Source organism: Dipteris shenzhenensis, chromosome 21, assembly GCF_047967505.1.
Source record: "Dipteris shenzhenensis isolate YYH24624 ecotype China chromosome 21, Dip_SZ_1.0, whole genome shotgun sequence".
NCBI classification, from domain to species: Eukaryota; Viridiplantae; Streptophyta; class Polypodiopsida; order Gleicheniales; family Dipteridaceae; genus Dipteris; species Dipteris shenzhenensis.
In genome coordinates this window covers 55,446,532-55,464,076 of record NC_141616.1, presented here as the reverse complement: position 1 = coordinate 55,464,076, position 17,545 = coordinate 55,446,532, and positions in this window count along the sequence as shown.

Genomic DNA, 17,545 nt, shown 5'->3' with positions numbered 1-17,545 from the left:
GAGCCCTCCCCCAACTCCCCCAAGTCCTGTGAGCCCACTCCCCAGTCTCCTGAGCCTTCTTCTCCTCCAAAGTCCCGTGAGCCCACTCCCCAGCCCCAAGAGCATGAGCCTTCCCCTCAGCCTTCTCCCCATCCTTCCCCTCAGCCTTCCCCTGAGCCTCAGCCTCAGCATGACCCTCAGCCTTCCGCTCAGCCTTAGCCTCAGCCTCAACTTGACCCTCAGCCTTCCCCTCCCCATGAGATCCCTCTCCCGATCGAACAAAATGTGTTCGATAACCTCCCATATATAGAGAGGCTTCCTGAGGGTCAACAGACTGCCAGGAAGAGCACCATCTTCCCTCTTCGGGATATACAGCCCATGGCAGAGATGACCCCTATGCCCATGAGGAGGGTAAATCAGACTCCAAGGAAGCCCCATCCCAAAGAAGGCCAAATCTCCAAACGTCAGGGAGAGGAGCACTTGGAGGAGGACCAACGTAGACAGGAGCAACGAAAGAAGTTCAAGGCAGACATGAGGCCGTGGGAAGGTGTTCGGGTACCTGTAAGGCTCCCAAATCAAGAAGCCGTACTAACAAAAAGCAAGAGCGCGGGCCCTGAGGGAGATTAGGCAAATGCAGAAGACCACCGACAACTTGATCCCACATGCTCTCGTCCAACGTGTGGTATGGGAGATCGTACAGGGATACAAGGATGACATGCACTTCAGCACAGGAGCTATGGGGGTGCTCCAGGAGGCTGCAGAGAGCAAGTGACCACTGCTCTGATTGAGGATGCCAACTTGTGTGCCATCCATGCAAAGCGCGTCACGGTCATGGACAAGGACATGGCTCTGGCAAAAGGCTACAGAGTGACCCAACTTTGAAGCCCTAGATTCTCTTGTAGCCCACTCTTAGGACTTAGACCACCCCCTGCCCTTGAAGGCACTATCTTGTATCTAAGGCCCAAGGGTCGATTTTTTTAAATAAAATATATCGACATTCTCTACACTCCCACATTGTTGTATATTTTCCATTTCAATGCTTGCAGTAAATGATCATTTTAAGTTAAGTTTTGAATTCTGTCAAATCCTGAAGGAATTTCACCATCGCGCATAAGGGAAAAGTGTGTGGCACGTCGCCAGGACCCAGAATTCCCAAATTCACACCGTGGCGGGTTTTGGGCTTTCTGGGGTCCTGGCAACATGTGCCGGACACTTTTCCCTTCTGCGCGACGTTGAAATTCCTTCAGGATTTGACAGAAATGAACTCTTGATACCTAGAATTGGTGAAAATGATACTAAATTGGCTAGAAATTTATTAAATTAACACAATGAAAATGATGGAGAAAATATTCATCGACTTAAACAAAATACAATCGAATTCATGACGAGCAATGATAACTTAAAAATAGTAATAAAGACATGTAGTCATGTATCCATTTAAATATATGTTTATATACAAAAGGCCTCACATGCTATCTTTCTTCTTGGCTAGTTCGAGTACATCAAGAATAGGGTCTTTGAATCCCCTAGTGGATTCCTAGATATAAATCTAGCCACAACAGCACTAACATCCTCCTCTCCTACTGCCAAAGACATAGCTGTTGCCGTCAATGCCCTGCCATGAATGTTCAATCTAAAGGCATTGATAGTAGCCAAGCGGTGTACCAAAATGACTTTGTCGGCATTCCAAGTAATGTTGGAGTATCCGATAGCGTGCGACAATGCCTTGCACTTCAGCAGCTCTGAAGAGTTTGCCGTGAAAGACCACGATATGCTCTGTGACTTTAACAAGGTAATGGGCCAAAGAATGATCTCGCCCAAATGTGCTGCCAACATTACCCCGTCGAGATGAGAAAAAAACCTTATCGATATCCTCATGTGTATGTCCAACAAAAACCCAACTTCAATCTCATTGAAGATTCGATGAGTGATTAGCATTGAGCAAATGCAAAAAAGAGTACATTCTTATTCTCTCATCTACAATTGTCTGCTTGTATTCTCAAATTTGCTGGTAGAAGACCTTCTCTCCATGTACAATGTGAATTTCCTTCATAACTGACATTACAACTTGACTGCTATCATGTAGATGCAAGGAATCAATCCATATGTCTGCAAAAAACTTAAATCCATACACTAACACTCCACATAGATGTGTCTTCAAAAAGTATTTTCCTTGTAGCTTAGGTGGAGTATTAATGAATCGAGGTAATGTTATGTTCTGATCCATATCAACTATAATAAGGCACATGTACTCATTTGGATAAGATATAGCTTGCTCCTTCCAAAATGCATATTTTAGTCTAGAATGCCAAACCAGTCCATGATGAAATTCTCTTTATTTTTGTATGATTCTCTTTGTTCTGAAGACGTTGCACTCTCAAGTGCCCGCTTTAGATCATCACAATCACTGCACTTTGACATTTTTTGCCTTTTTGGGATTTTAACATGTACAAAGCTCTTCTTTAAAGAGTATACAAATTGTGAAAACATGTCAGAGCATGCCCTCTTTACCTCTGTGTTTCTCCAATAGACTTAAACACTTCTTTTTTTGTCAAACCTATCGGAAGATGCATTTTGGATAGATGGGATTGAGGTAAGGCATTTTCATGAATGTAGTCTTTTAAAATTGTTGTTGCCAACACTGTTGAGGCTGTTGTTTTGGGCCTTCCTATGTTTCTATGAATGTTAAACTTTACTCCATACTTTGATTTGTTTTCCAAATCCCAGTATGTGCCATGTGATAATCCTGTAGTAATGCGATATGCATTATTGCAAATACTTTTTCCATTTATACGAGGCTTTATCTGTTGTTCAAAATTTGGTTTTTTCGTATCATTTACCAGAAAACACGAGAGCCTTGTGAGTAGGTATTCATTTCTTTTGCTCCCTCTTCTTTGCCACACCTGTTCTCTATATCCCTTGATGTCAAGTAAGTTAATGGAATGCACACAACTTCGCTTGCAACATGTAGATCGTGTTGCTTTTAGCATAACATCTTCATTCAATACTCTTATTCTCTTTGATTGCTTTTCTACATCTTCCTGGACTCGCTTCTTTTCATGCATATGTATGTCTGTGTCTTTTGTAAGTTTGTACACTTTTTGTTATCAAATTTATTTATCACTTTATTTTCATGGGATCTTGCATCCTTCATCTTGTTACAATCAAAGTAAAATACCGAATAGTCTTTTGTTAGTTTCTTTTGTACATCCAAATTTTTGGAAATTCTACACTTCTCCCTATTGAATTTATTTGTCACCGTGTTTTCATGGGATGTTGCATCGTTTATCTTATCACTGTCAAAGTCAAATACTGAATAGTCCTTTGTTGATTTCATTCTTGTCCTTGAAGTAATTTTTGGACCATTTGAGTCAATATCCATGTCGTGTTGAGATATTGAGCTCCACTCGTGATATGCCAAGGTGGCCGTTGTGCATTTATGTCACCGACTTGAGGGAGAGGAGGGGAAGGGAGGGGCCGGTGGGGAGGGTGAGGGGAGGCGAGGAAGGGGAGGGGAAGGGAGAGCAGGGAGGAGAGGGGAAGGGGAAGGGGGAGGAGAGGGGAAGGGAGGGGGAGGGGAGGAGAGGAAGCAGGAGGAGGGAGGGGAGAAGCAGGAGGAGAGGGGAAGGGAGGGGGAGAGAGGAAGCGAGAGAAGAAGGGGGAGGAGAGGGGAAGGAAGGGGGAGGGGAGGGCAAGGGATGGGAGGGAGGAGAGTTGAAAAACATTTACCAGCATGAACTGAAAGGAGAAAACATTAAAAGAAATAACATTTTAATTTAATTGTCCATCATCTTTTGAAGCAATAACTAGGATTTGACAGACAAAAAATTAAATGCTGCACTAGTCAAACACATTGTTAGCAATCTTCAAAGTTGCAGGAGGAATGAAATTTGCACTATGCATGCACTTCTCCACATGGCAGCTAATCTTACCACCATTTAAGGTAAAGTAGAAGGACTCTGACATGCCATCCTCCATGACCAATATGTGTTCTCGCACATCCCTTAGAGTCCATTGCGATATGACATTCACATTCTTAACATCTCCCTCCTCAAGATCAATAGACAAACTTGACCCGTATTGTCTTCATCATTAGAGTTTAGGGGAAGCCACCAGCCATTTGTTTTCTTCCAGTGCCTGTACTGAAAAGCTAAATACAACATTTGGCATGACAAATGGTATCTAATAACCACATTGTCTTTACATCCATGACATTGACACACATCACCCTTTTGGTCACCTGACCTGGTTCCCCAATTCATCCCAAGTAAATCGTCAAGAGCATTTTCATCTACATGCTTGCATGACCACATAGTTTTTGTTCTATGCATATGTATATTCTGAAATAAAGAAGCAAAAACGTGTAGAGGAATAAACCAAGATAACCTTGCCCATTTGGATCCAAATGTAAACTTCATGGCCATGCCCACATCCTTTCCAATCTTGTCCTTATACGATTGCAATGTCCTCGAGTCCACATTGCTGCAATCCATGTCTTGAAGTTGTGGTGGTGCAATGGTTTGCAGACGGCCATAGCTTGATGATGTGGTTGGAGTGATGTATGTTGCATTATACCAATACACATTCTTCATTCGCAAGGAGGCCAACTTCTCCCCAGCATGCATTTGCTTACCTAAATCCTCATGAATCACTGTGGACTTTCCTATGAATGATTCAACTGGTTCCCACTCCTCGAGGTCCGAAGGGAAGACATCTACCACCATGAATAAGAGCTCTTAGAAACCAAACACAAAATTTCCAAATGGACTCATTACACTTATAGTTGAAAAAGGTACATAGATAGAAAGGCTCACACTGTGATGGTATCCTAGATTGATTGAATGATGGAGGAGGCCGCACATCTTTTCCCATGTAAACATGTTGCACTTTTGTGAGCCATCCTTTCTTCCCAAACTTGAACTTCAAGATGCACCCCTTCCACTCATGCAAGATGTCACCTCTCTTGCTCTTGGGAAGCTTATGTGGACCTTTGATTGATCCTTTCATCATTGTCCAGTCATTTAAGCTGTAGGTGCAAGGGATCTACTCATCCAATGCATTTCTGGTGTTGTGGAAGACACAAGAGGTCACAACATTGCGTGGTCTTGTAGCCTTTCTCTTCACCATGCTTGCAGAGGTTGCAACAGCAAGAATGGGACTCCTACACAAGGCAATGCAGCACCAACATAGGCACAGGAGAGGGAGAAGGAGAGGGACAGAGCAGTAGCAATAGAGGCACAAGAGAGGGAGAAGGAGAGGGACAGAGCAACAGCAACAGAGACATAGGAGAGGGAGAAGAAGAGGGATAGAGCAGCTCCAACAGAGGCACAGGAGAGGAAGAGGGGAGAGAGAGAGAGAGAGAGAGAGAGGAGCTACAGCAAGCAAGCCAAAGTAGGACGGAGTAGAGAAAGAGGGGGGAGAGGGAAAATGCGTGGGACTTGGTTCAAATTTGAGTGATTTGGCAGGACCAGAACAGTGGGGGGAAGAGGTCCTAGAAAGAGGGAGGGGAGAAGAAAAATTCACCACAAGGGCCCTAGCCCTCGTCGAAGTCGTGTAAGCCTAATCCCTCATCACCGCTCACCTCCGCTGATGGGACGTTCGAGCTTTGATTCTAAGAGTGAAACCATATTAATTGGAAATTAGATTGGAACTTAAAGAATAAAATAGTTTAAAAAGTGAGATTAGAGGTAGGAGTAGATTTATACCATGCGAGCAGCCACCTCAACCCAATCGATCGTTGCTCCCAGCACTTCTTGCTCAATAAACCACGGCTTTATTTCTATGTGGAATTTGCGTCTTGTCTCTGTGTCTGTGGGAAGGTGACCCATCACAGCTTATTGTGGGCCCAATTTATGAGAGTTAGATAAATTGCATGCAATAAATGAGAAGAAAGAGACATCCATGATTGCCTCGAATGCCAACCGTCCGCCTACACCAAAGTGCAAAGTACCTACGGAGTCCAGCCGTCTCCTCGCGGCCCTCCTCTGACCCTCAAACAGTTTGGGATGGTCCCTGTACTACTTCTTGAAAAACTTCCAGTCAGCTTTGTCGGCCCAACTAGGTTTAGCCTTCCCCTTTGCGATGGAAATACGCAAGGTTGACCTACGATGCTTCAAGAAGACCCCCATGCACTCTTTCATGTAATCCAACTTGTGAACTCCCAATTTGGGGGGTTAGGATATTGTCTTTTCAATTCATCGATGAGGGGAGCTTGGAAAATCCACAGTCTTCGTTCGCAAGGAAAGAAGCATTTCAACCTTTGGGTAGAAGGATCCTTGTATCCTTTAGATCCTGCCAACCAAAAGCGCCCTCCTTTCCATACAATGCATGAGCTAGTTCGGTTTGTTGGAAAAGGACATGCGGGGTTGCTTGCTTATTACAATCAGTTAAACAATGCTCAGTCAATGGCTATGCAAGCAAGTGAGATGCACAGAGCCCAAGCAGAGATGCTAGCACAATTAGGAAATAGCACCATTGTTGCAATGCATAACTCTATGCAGGATCTTCAAAGGGAGAACAAGGATCTTTATGATAAAGCCAAAGCATTGGACTTGGAGCGAAATGCATTGGACTTGGAGTGACATAAATTAGAAGAGTCACTCTATAAGCTAGGTGAGTCCAAAAGAGGCTTGGAAAGATCTATATACAATCAAGTACGACAAGCCGTAGAGAAGGAACGAGAGAAGGGAGAAGAACGAGTGCAAAAGATCAAAGAAACACCTTTGGGATTGAAGGAGAGGAAAAGAAGGTACTTACATAACATGGATGCATTGGCACCCACTGGTGGTGCTAGAAAGAGCAGAGTCCGGGTTGCAAGGTTGGTTATCAAATGTTCCAATGAGATTACTCTTTTGTGCTACACTACTTGTGACTAAGTTTTTATTGTGTTCTTTTTTAGGAACTTCATGGAATATGTGATGGGAAGAATAGATGGGGATGATATTGACTATTCATATGCTCTAGCTAGTTTATTGAAGTCAAGCGATGTCATAGGGGTACTAAGGGACCCAAGACACAAGCGCCTACATGTGCAAGTTGTTGAGGAGGTGATGAAGGACTTCAAGGATATTGTGGATGCAAAGGAGATGCTTGCAGCTTGTGATACTGCCGGTGTAAGTCGTGAAGCTTACACATCTGTTTTCAAAATTTTCAAGTCTACTTTTTTGGGAAAGTGTCACGCACCGTTCTTTCACAATCATGATAAGAATTGTAGCAAGATAATAATCACGAATGAACAAGAAGAGAGATTGCAGTATGAATCAAACTGATGAGTCTTTACAATAATTTTGGAGAAGAATCACTCCGTGAAGGAGCTTGATACCACCCGTCCACAGAAAGTATAAGAAGTCTACAATGCCCCTACCCACACCTTGCACAGCGAGAAACAAACCAATGTGCAAGAGAAATGCTTGGAGGGTACCATTGCATAAGGGGCACAATGAATTGGAAGAGTAAAAAGAAATCTGGCTTGCAAACCTTTGAGATGAATGCTTTCAACAATGTCTACTTAGATGTTGAGAAACTGCAACAAGCAATGGTCAAATTCTATGGCATGAGAGAAGATGGTAAGAGGAAATCCATTATAGCATTGCACTTTACTTAGTTCATTTCCTATATCATGTTTATCCTAAGGATTTTTCTCTTTTGTTGTATAGATTGCAATGGAAAGCTCATATTTTTCATGAAAATGGATGAAGCTCAATTGGTAAAAGAACACAAGTTAGAGAGAGTCAGCATCTGCATTATGAATAAAGCCTTAGCCTTTGTTCAAGGGGATGAAGAAGTAGAGCAAGATTTCTCAATGCAATCAGAGAATAATATATGGTGGCTTGTAGCATTTGAGACTCCGAAAGAGTGCCATGAGACAATGAAGTGGTTTCTAGATAGAACAGGAATCCCATCGACCATCCGAAGACAAGAGGAAGGGCAAACATTGACAGTCGATGACCATGGAACCTTTCCAGTTGAATGACATCTTGCTGGTGATTTGAAAACCCTCAAGTGCTTGCATGGTTGTGATATAGGGGCAAATGCGATGAACACATGCCTTTAGTGCATGTGTTCACAACATAAGCAAAAGGTTGGCTTACAATGGGCGAATGGCATTTTATCTTGCAACCAAATGCAAGCTCCGAATCACGACAAGAAGGATCCAAAGTGGGATCCCATCTTGCCCATCCCACTTGAGAGAGTACACATATGTACTTTACATGCAGAACTGCGGGTGCTTGATAAGTTGTTGTATTTGCATCTTGTTTATGCTTGGAATTTAATTCCACAAGAAGTATCCGCACGGTGCATTGCAAAAGCTGAGAAGTTGTTGTCAGAGATGGGATTCCATAGAGGACATGTCAAACTTAAGAGATAAGAAAATGTCTGGGGCAACACAGAAACTTGCTGCAAAAGTGTCCATGGGTGGAGGGAAGGTAAGGAGATTCCTATCGAACCACAATCTCGACAAAGACAAACATACATTGTCTCAAAGTAGTTTGGGTTGGGAATACTGGAAAGCATTGTGTGAATCACGACCAATAAGGCTTCTCATCCTCAAGTAGCAACTTTGAGAGCTAAAGTATGGACAAAGGTAGATGCGTTGATAAAATTGCTTCGCCAGGTTCAAATCGATGAGATGTATTATGAAAGGTTCATGATGGCTGTGAAAGATTTCATGCAATTAATTGTGAAAGCATGGGGGGAGTCACACATTATGCATTACATGGTAATCTTGGCACCATCGTAATATTTAGCACTTGATTTATAAATAGTTTTTGTTGTCAATTTGGAATACACAAGGCGTGGAGAAGTCAGACTATAGAGCCAAGGCAGCCTACTTCAAGAACTCAAGGCATGGTGGTGGTGTCACTCACAGCAATCCATTGCATGAGATGTTCGACCGGTTTTTTAGATGTTTATTAGGAAGGACTTTGAAGTCTGAAAAGGCAAAGGCATTAGAACTTGCAAAAGCAGTTCAAATTGTATCAAAGAATAGAAGGTGGAGTGGTAGCAAGGGTGGGGGGAGGGGGGGATGGGGGTATGGGGGAGGGCGACTGGTGTGGGCAAGGCAAGTAGGGGGAGGGCCAGGGGGGGGGAGGGCGACGAGGGTGGGGGGGGTTGGACGGGTTAGAGCGGGCACAGGGGGCACGATGAAACCCTAAATGTAACTAAAAGGGATGTCAAAACATGATGGGCCCTTATAAAAAGTTAAAAAAAACCCTACTCTCATTATTCAATGGCAAGAGTGAAGAAAACTGCTAGACCCACTGGACGCTGCCTCCACCCTTCCTCCCCTCGCTCCACCACCTCCATGGCATCCGCGCACACGAACCTATCCGAGTCCGGTGGCGCCTCCCCTGACTCTTGTGAGCCCTCCCCCAACTCCCGCAAGTCCTGTGAGCCCACTCCCCAGTCTCCTGAGCCTTCTTCTCCTCCGAAGTCGTGTGAGCCCACTCCCCAGCCCTAAGAGCATGAGCCTTCCCCTTAGCTTTCTCCCCAGCCTTCCCCTTAGCCTTCCCCTGAGCCTCAACCTCAGCATAACCCTCAACCTTCCCCTCAGCCTTCCCCTCAACCTCAGCCTCAGCCTTCTCCTCAACCTTCCCCTCAACCTTCCCCTCAGCCTTCCCCTCCCCATGAGATCCCTCTCCTGATCAAACAAAATGTGTTCGATAACCTGTCGGATATAGAGAGGCTTCCTCACGGTCAACAGACTACGAGGGAGAGCACCATCTTCCCTCTCCTGGAGATACAACCCATGGTAGAGATGACGCCTGTGCCCATGAGGAGGGTAAAGCAGACTCCGAGGAAGCCCCATCCCAAAGAAGGCCAAATCTCCATACGTCAGGGAGAGGAGGACCAACGCAGACAGGAGCACTTGGAGGAGGACCAATGTAGACAGGAGCAACAAAAGAAGTTCAAGGAAGACAGGAGGCCGTGGGAAGGTGTTGGGGTACCTGTAAGGCCCCCACGAGGAGTCAGGAAGCCGTACTAAGCAAAACCAGGAGCGCGGGCTCTGAGGGAGATCAGGCAAATGCAGAAGACCACCAACAACTTGATCTTGTTTAGATATCGAGCTCCACTCATGATATGCCAGGGTGACCGTTGTGCATTTATGTCACCGACTTGTTAGCTGCAGATGCGGTTGGTACACTACCCATGAATAATAGGTGGATGACAGCTATCCTTATGTTCTCTAGTTTGTGGCTCAATTAGTATGCCACCTTAGTTAGCTGAATTTGGTTTGAGATCCACATATAGGATTCTTCTATTTCTTTGTACTAGAGTTCTTTTGGCTTTCACAACTAAGAAGAGGAAAATTGTTTTCAGCCTCCACCTTTGTGTGTATTCCCCCATTGTGTATGTGAGAAAGCCACAAGTGAGACTCCTTCCTTCTCTCCCACTATCTTCACATGGTATCAGAGCCTGGTTCTTGGTAAGGAGCTCAAGAAAGCAAACCAAGTTCGTGGTATCCTGGTAAGAGGACCAGTGTTGCTTTTCTTTTTCGAGTTTGGGAACAAATCTCTGCAGGTAGCACAACCGGAAAGTGCAAGAGTGCATTGTCTCAGATTGAGACGCCCTTCGCAGTGTGGCAAGAGGGCAGTATATGCTGCGGGCCATTTCGGGGCCCGTTTTGGAGGCAAAAGTTCTCTACAAGCACTGAGAAAAAGGCCTTGTTTTTGTTGTGCGACCACTCCTCTGCAGGTCGGTGAAAAGTTGCCGCAGAAATTGCATCGTATGCCTGTGCGTAGAGATATTGGGAGTTACAGAATCATCCTTATTGCCTGTTGATGCAAAATCGTCACTAGGAAGTGATTGTGTGGTCAAATACCACTTTCGTCAGTTTTGCAAATTTGCCCTTGTGAGGAAGAAGCTGTGTTTTTTGCAGTGACATAATATTTTGTAGTGTTCTGTAATGGCGTCTAATTCTCTTTCATAGATTAATTGTCACTGAAAAGCTTGGCAAGAACAACTTCCAAGCATGGAAGTTTAGAATGACGAATTTCCTTATGGGAAAAGGCTATTGGGAGTTCATTACAGGAAATGAAGAACCAGTTCTTCCTAATGTTTCCAATCAATAGGAAATGCAGGCATTTAAAGGATGGCATGAGAGAGCTAGAAAAGTTATGTACTAGCTGTTTATCAGTATTTCAGATTCTATGATTGTGCATATTCAGGATGCAAGTACGCCGATGCAAGTACGCCAAAGGAGGCATGGGATACTTTGGCAAAAATGTATAGCACAAATACGCAAGCCAGGAAAATGCAACTCAAGCAGGAGTTGCACAATGCGCAGAGAGAAAGTATGAGCATCAATGACTACCACGTGAAGGTGAAGAAGATTGCAGATGCACTTGCTTCCATTGGGTCGCCAGTGGAAGACAATGATTTAGTTTCTGTGACCTTGAATGGTCTAGGAAAGGATTATGCACAGTTCTGGACATCCATTGCCATCCGTGAAAAATTTCCTGATTTTGAGGAGTTGTTTGCTCTTCTAATTTCTGAAGAGCAGAGAAATGGTGGTGCATCTTCTTCAGGAGGAGCTTCAAAAGAAACTGTCTTCTACTCAAATGCTAGAAGAGGTAGAGGCAGAGGTAGAGGAGGCCAATTTGGAGGCCGTGGTACAAATCAAAATATGCAGTAGACTCAAGAAAACCAGTCCTATGGAGGAGGACATGGTAACTCTAGAGGCAGGGGGAGCCAAAGAGGTCGTGGTGGATGGCAGAGAGGCCAAAATGCAAACATCAATGTTGAATGCTACTATTGTGGTAAAATGGGTCATATGGCTAAAGACTGCTATAAAAAGCAGAATGACATCATGAATGGAAAATTGCAGCAAGGGAATTATGCATCTTCTAGTAGACAGTGTGATGACAGAAATGAGCTTCTGTTTATGGTGCAGCACATGACCAATTCTGTGACAAGTGCAGAAGAAAGCAATGATGTGTCGTATGTTGACTCAGGTGCATCAAACCACATGACAGATCATGCAGAATGGATGCAGGATTAAAGGAAAATGGAAAGACCAGGATTTGTGGAGACTGGTGATAATACTGCACATCCTATTATGCAGATTGATAAAATTCCTTTGTCTATGCAGGATGGGAAAAAGAAATACCTGGATGCTTTGTCTTTCAATACATGTGGTCTTTACCATACCCCAAGTGCCCATGAGGTGGTACTCTAGTAGCGTGCTTACTCTCCTTTGCCAAGATAGATTGGGAGATGCAAACATTCATTCATGACTATGAAGGAGCTGAGCAGAAATGAAACACATAAGAAGATGACATGATAAATCAAATGTTTGCAAAAAATTTCCCAAGGTTCCCTTGCCTATGACTTGCAATTGACTATAAGGCCACCACTTCTCTTTTAACCTATAGATTATACTTTGAGAGAAGTAGTATTGCAAAGTGATGGTCATGGCGTCATAGCTTATCTTCTAAGACTTGACTCAATTTCCCTTTGAGAGTTTGAAAGCGATCTGTTTCAATGTTTGGCATCCTACTGGATGGAGGGGTTGGTATAAAGTGGCCCTCCTACGTTTGTCATTTGTGTGTGGAGCCCTGATCATTGCCTACCTCTCCATCATTTTCAAATGGAGCTCTCCTCCACTGCCTTCCCTCATGTACGTTTCTCTTGTTTTATGATGGTTGCATGCTATTATATGAACATCATATTGAAGCATGGTATTCCTAGTGTCCCATCCATAGGGCTCCATCATTACCCTCCATTGCAACTGTAGAGCTTCGATGCCTTATGCTACACCATTACCCTCCATTACAGCTATTATAAAGCATCAGTGCCTTAAGATCTACAATTTTGCAAATTAGGTAATCAATGTTCAATCGAGGTTGTAGGTGATACAATGATAGAATCTTCCTTTTTTATGAATGCATCACTCAACACAAATGATCCCACTAAGACCTATGTCATTTCATCTCCTAAATCATATTCTGATGTTGCTACTCCCCCAGCAAATGAAGGTGTAGCTCTGAGGCTATGGAAAGAGTCTAAGTCGATTGTTTCTATGATTCGATGCTTTGTTGATTCCCTTGCCTTTGTCTTTCTAAGATGGGCTGCCTTGCAATCTGAAGTATTGCAATCCATTTGTCTACTCATGATTTCCTGTTTCTTTCATTTTGAACAAGCCTATTTTCTCATCTTGATTCTTACAAAGGTGCAAGCATATGCTTCCCAAGCTTCATGAATGTTCGAAGTTTGGAAACCTTGATAGGAGTTCACACTTGCACATGCCAATTTGAAATTCATGTAGATACTCTTGGTTGATCCTATAAGCAGATTTGGGTCATTCAGAGAGCATCTGTAAGTGTTCTTGATGCCGTGCTTAGGGTTCATTTTCTTTTTCAATTTTGTAACTTTTTTGTGTGTTATCTAGCGTAGCATCAGTGAATGTTTAAGACTTTGGGCTCTTTTACAAGTACGTCAAAATTTTCTTTATGTCAAGAAAGTGACTTTCAAATCTACTTGCAGGTTCCAAGTTACAAGCAGAACCTTACTTTGAGCAGATGAACTAAGATTTTGAAGATGCAAGGAAACTGTTCTTTGAGAACTTAGGCCTTTCTGCAAGCTACATTCAAGCCAAGATGTCCCCTTTCAGGCCAAAATGTTGGGTCTCATGTGTATGTATCCTAAGTTTGAGTGTTTTATTTCTTTAAGGGAGCACATCGGATTTTATTAAACTAAAAGGAAAGAAAAGTATTACGAATTACAACCAACTACACTAGGCAAACTGCCCACCGTCTATGGCAAGGATGTCCAAACATTGCACCTAATGACAATATACATAGCACTATGAAGATCTAACATACACATTCCCACTAGCTTCCTCATGTCAGTTAGGCCCAACCTTAGTTATCCCTAGTAGCACACTCTCCGCCATGGCATGACTGATCTCATTTCTGAGGCTCCAGATACCCATAAAGATGATAGCAACAGAGACCCTTGGGGTGTTGTTGTTGATACCTATACTTCAACTTGAGCAAGTATGGGCAAATTATTTCATTAAGGGTGTATCTGATCTAATAACAACACTTATTTCATTAATTCTCGACTCATATGTCTACTCTTGGACTAATCCCAAAAATCCTTCCCAATTGAAAAGCTTACTTTATGAAAATATCATTCGAGAATCAAAAGTTCACTTTTTGGCACTATCATTTCCACATAATAAATTTTGCAATCTGTCTCTATAATGGTGCACTACTAATGGAAAAACTTTGACTAAATCCTACTTTTGCACTTCTTCTTTTTAACAATCCTATTCACGTTTAAAAAAAATCATGAGTTATAAATTTAAATCCATGAAAAATCACTTTCAAAATAAAGACTTATTAATATAATTTAATCTAAAAGAATGCACTTAAAATTTGATGTAGAAAACTATAACACTCTTAAAGTCCCAAAAAATTTAAAGGTTAAAATAGACAAGAGGCATAGAAGACTCTTTAAATGTGCTCCAAAAATAGTAATAGCTATACTTGCAATTTTACAATGTCATATGTTTACAAGAAATATTGCTCTCCATGAGTCTTTGTACAAAGGAGTCTGACACGGAGCCTTTTCAATAACTCAATTCTGCCTTTACAAATGTGTTAAGTACAAATAGGTAACTAGTTTGTTTGAAAGTCCGATTCATTGTCACTTGTTGCCAGTTTGGAGCCCACCAAAGGTCCCTCCCACCAATTTGAGCATCCTAGGCCTTTGATTCATCCACCATCCACCTCCATCCAAGGGCCAAGGTTGATCAATTTCAAAATAAAGGTACCCATGCCAGTTCAGTAAATGCTAGGGGACCCTTAGCCCATGGGTTACCATAGTGGGTTCACTTGGTCTTAGCTTAATCCATTCCTTATGAGGCCCTTTTGAGACCTCAATTCTCCCCTATTGTGCTTGCATTTTCTCAACGTCTTTTATCAATTAATAGGTCTTCTTAATTACAACAGCAATGTGTTCCTTCCAAGAGGGCTTCCAATCAGGAAATATTTGAAGCATTTCCTCTTTGTATGCAATAAAAGATTCTAAGCCTTCTATTTCACCTTTAGATTTCTTGCTGAATTCTTTTATAGGAGCCCATATTGGATGCATTTCTTTGCTTAGGACTGAAGTTAAGAGACAGTTAGGTTCTTCCAGTTCCCATATTGTATCATGAGAATAGTGTTGCCACTGCATCACTGGTTTTTCATCCTTTAAGAAAAAGAGAAAGTAGTGTGGAGCGCTATGATGTCCAATCAGGGCATCACCACCTTTTTGTATGAAAGGTATAATAAAGCTCTTCCAATCATACATCCTTTCTACCATGGAGCATTCTGTACCTTCCTTGCAGCCACCAACTTGCCTTCCACATTTTCTTATCAAATCATCCATCGTCTCCATGTCCTTGTGTTTTAGCTCTCTTGAGATTGTGCTAAAAACCTGATCGATATCCTCATGTGTGTGTCCAACCAACAAAAACCCAACTTCAATCTCATTGAAGATTCGATGAGTGATTAGCATTGAGCAAAATGCAAAAAAGAGTACATTCTTATTCTCTCATCCCCAATTGTTTGCTTGTATTCTCAAATTTGCTGGTAGGAGACCTTTTCTGCATGTACACTGTGAATTTCCTTCATAACTAACATTACAACTTGATTGCTATCATGTAGATGCAAGGAATCAATCCATATGTCTACAAAAAACTTAAATCCATACACTAACACTCCACATAGATGTGCCTTTAAAAAGTATTTTCCTTGTAGCTTAGGTGGAGTATTTATGAATCGAGGTAATGTTATGTTCTCATCCATACCATCTATAATAACGCACATGTACTCATTTGGATGAGAAATAGCCTGCTCCTTCCAAAATGAATATTTTAGTCTAGAATGCCAAACCAGTCCATGATAAAATTCTCTTTATTTTTGTATGATTCTCTTTGTTCTGGAGACGTTGCACTCTCAAGTGCTCGCTTTAGATCATCACAATCACTGCACTTTGACATTTTTTGCCTTTCTGGGATTTTAACATGTACAAAGCTCTTCTTCAAAGAGTATACAAATTGTGAAAACATGTCAAAGCATGCCCTCTTTACCTCTGTGTTTCTCCAATAGACTTAAACACTTCTTTTTTTGTCAAACCTATTGGAAGATGCATTTCAGATAGATGGGGTTGAGGTAAGGCATTTTCATCAATGTAGTCTTTTAAAATTGTTGTTGCCGACATTATTGAGGCTCTTGTTTTGGGCCTTGCTCTGTTTCTATGAATGTTAAACTTTACTCCATACTTTGATTTGTTTTCCAAATCCCAGTATGTGCCATGTGATAATCCTGTAGTAATGCGATATGCATAATTGCAAATACTTTTTCCATTTATACGAGGCTTTATCTGTTGTTCAAAATTTGGTTTTTTCGTATCATTTACCAGAAAACAAGATAGCCTTGTGAGTAGGTATTCATTTCTTTCGCTCCCTCTTCTTTGCCACACTTGTTCTCTACATCCCTTGATGTCAAGTAAGTTAATGGAATGCACACAACTTCGCTTGCAACATGTAGATAGCGTTGCTTTTAGCATAACATCTTCATTCAATACTCTTATTCTCTTTCGTTGCTTTTCTACATCTACCTGGACTCGCTTCTTTTCATGCATATGTATGTCCGTTTCTTTTGTAAGTTTGTACACTTCTCGTTATCAAATTTATTTGTCACTTTATTTTCATGGGATCTTGCAGCCTTCATCTTATTACAATCAAAGTCAAATACTGAATAGTCTTTTGTTGGTTTCTTTTGTACATCCAAGTTTTTGGAAATTCTACACTTCTCCCTGTTGAATTTATTTGTCACCATGTTTTCATGGGATGTTGCATCGTTTATCTTATCACTGTCAAAGTCGAATACCGAATAGTCCTTTGTTGATTTCATTCTTGCCCTTGAAGTAATCTTCGGACCATTTGAGTCAATATCCATGTCATCCATGTTTGATAAGCCAACACTTTCAAACTCTTTGCGCTCCTTGACAATGTGTATGAATTCATCCACTCCAAATGAGACATCACGTCTGAAACCTTTTGCTTAATTGGTAGCAATGAACTCATCCACTCTTGACAAGATATCACTTCTATAGTTAAGTGCATTGAAATCATCCAAGTTTGAGGAGACAACACAAATGATATCTTTATCTTTCTTGACGTGTGTGAATTCATCGACTCCAAATAAGACATCGCTTCTATAGTCTTTTACCTTCATAGTACCATAGAACTCACCGATGATATCTTTATCTTTCTCAACGTGTGTGAATTTATCAATTCCCACTACAAGGCACAGGCCCTTTTCCGACAGAAATACCGACCTTTTTTATGCCAAAAAGTTTTTTTAACGGGCGAAAAGGTCGGTATTTACATCACTATTAGCATCGAAAAAGAACACTCGATATATAAATATCGCTATATAGCAACAGGGGTAAATGTCGCTATATAGTGACACTGGTAAACATTGCTATATAGCGATGATTAACAGAAGCTTAAAAAAACATTAGTGGGGCTAAACTGGGCCACAGCAAGCCCTGCTTTGCCCCACTAATG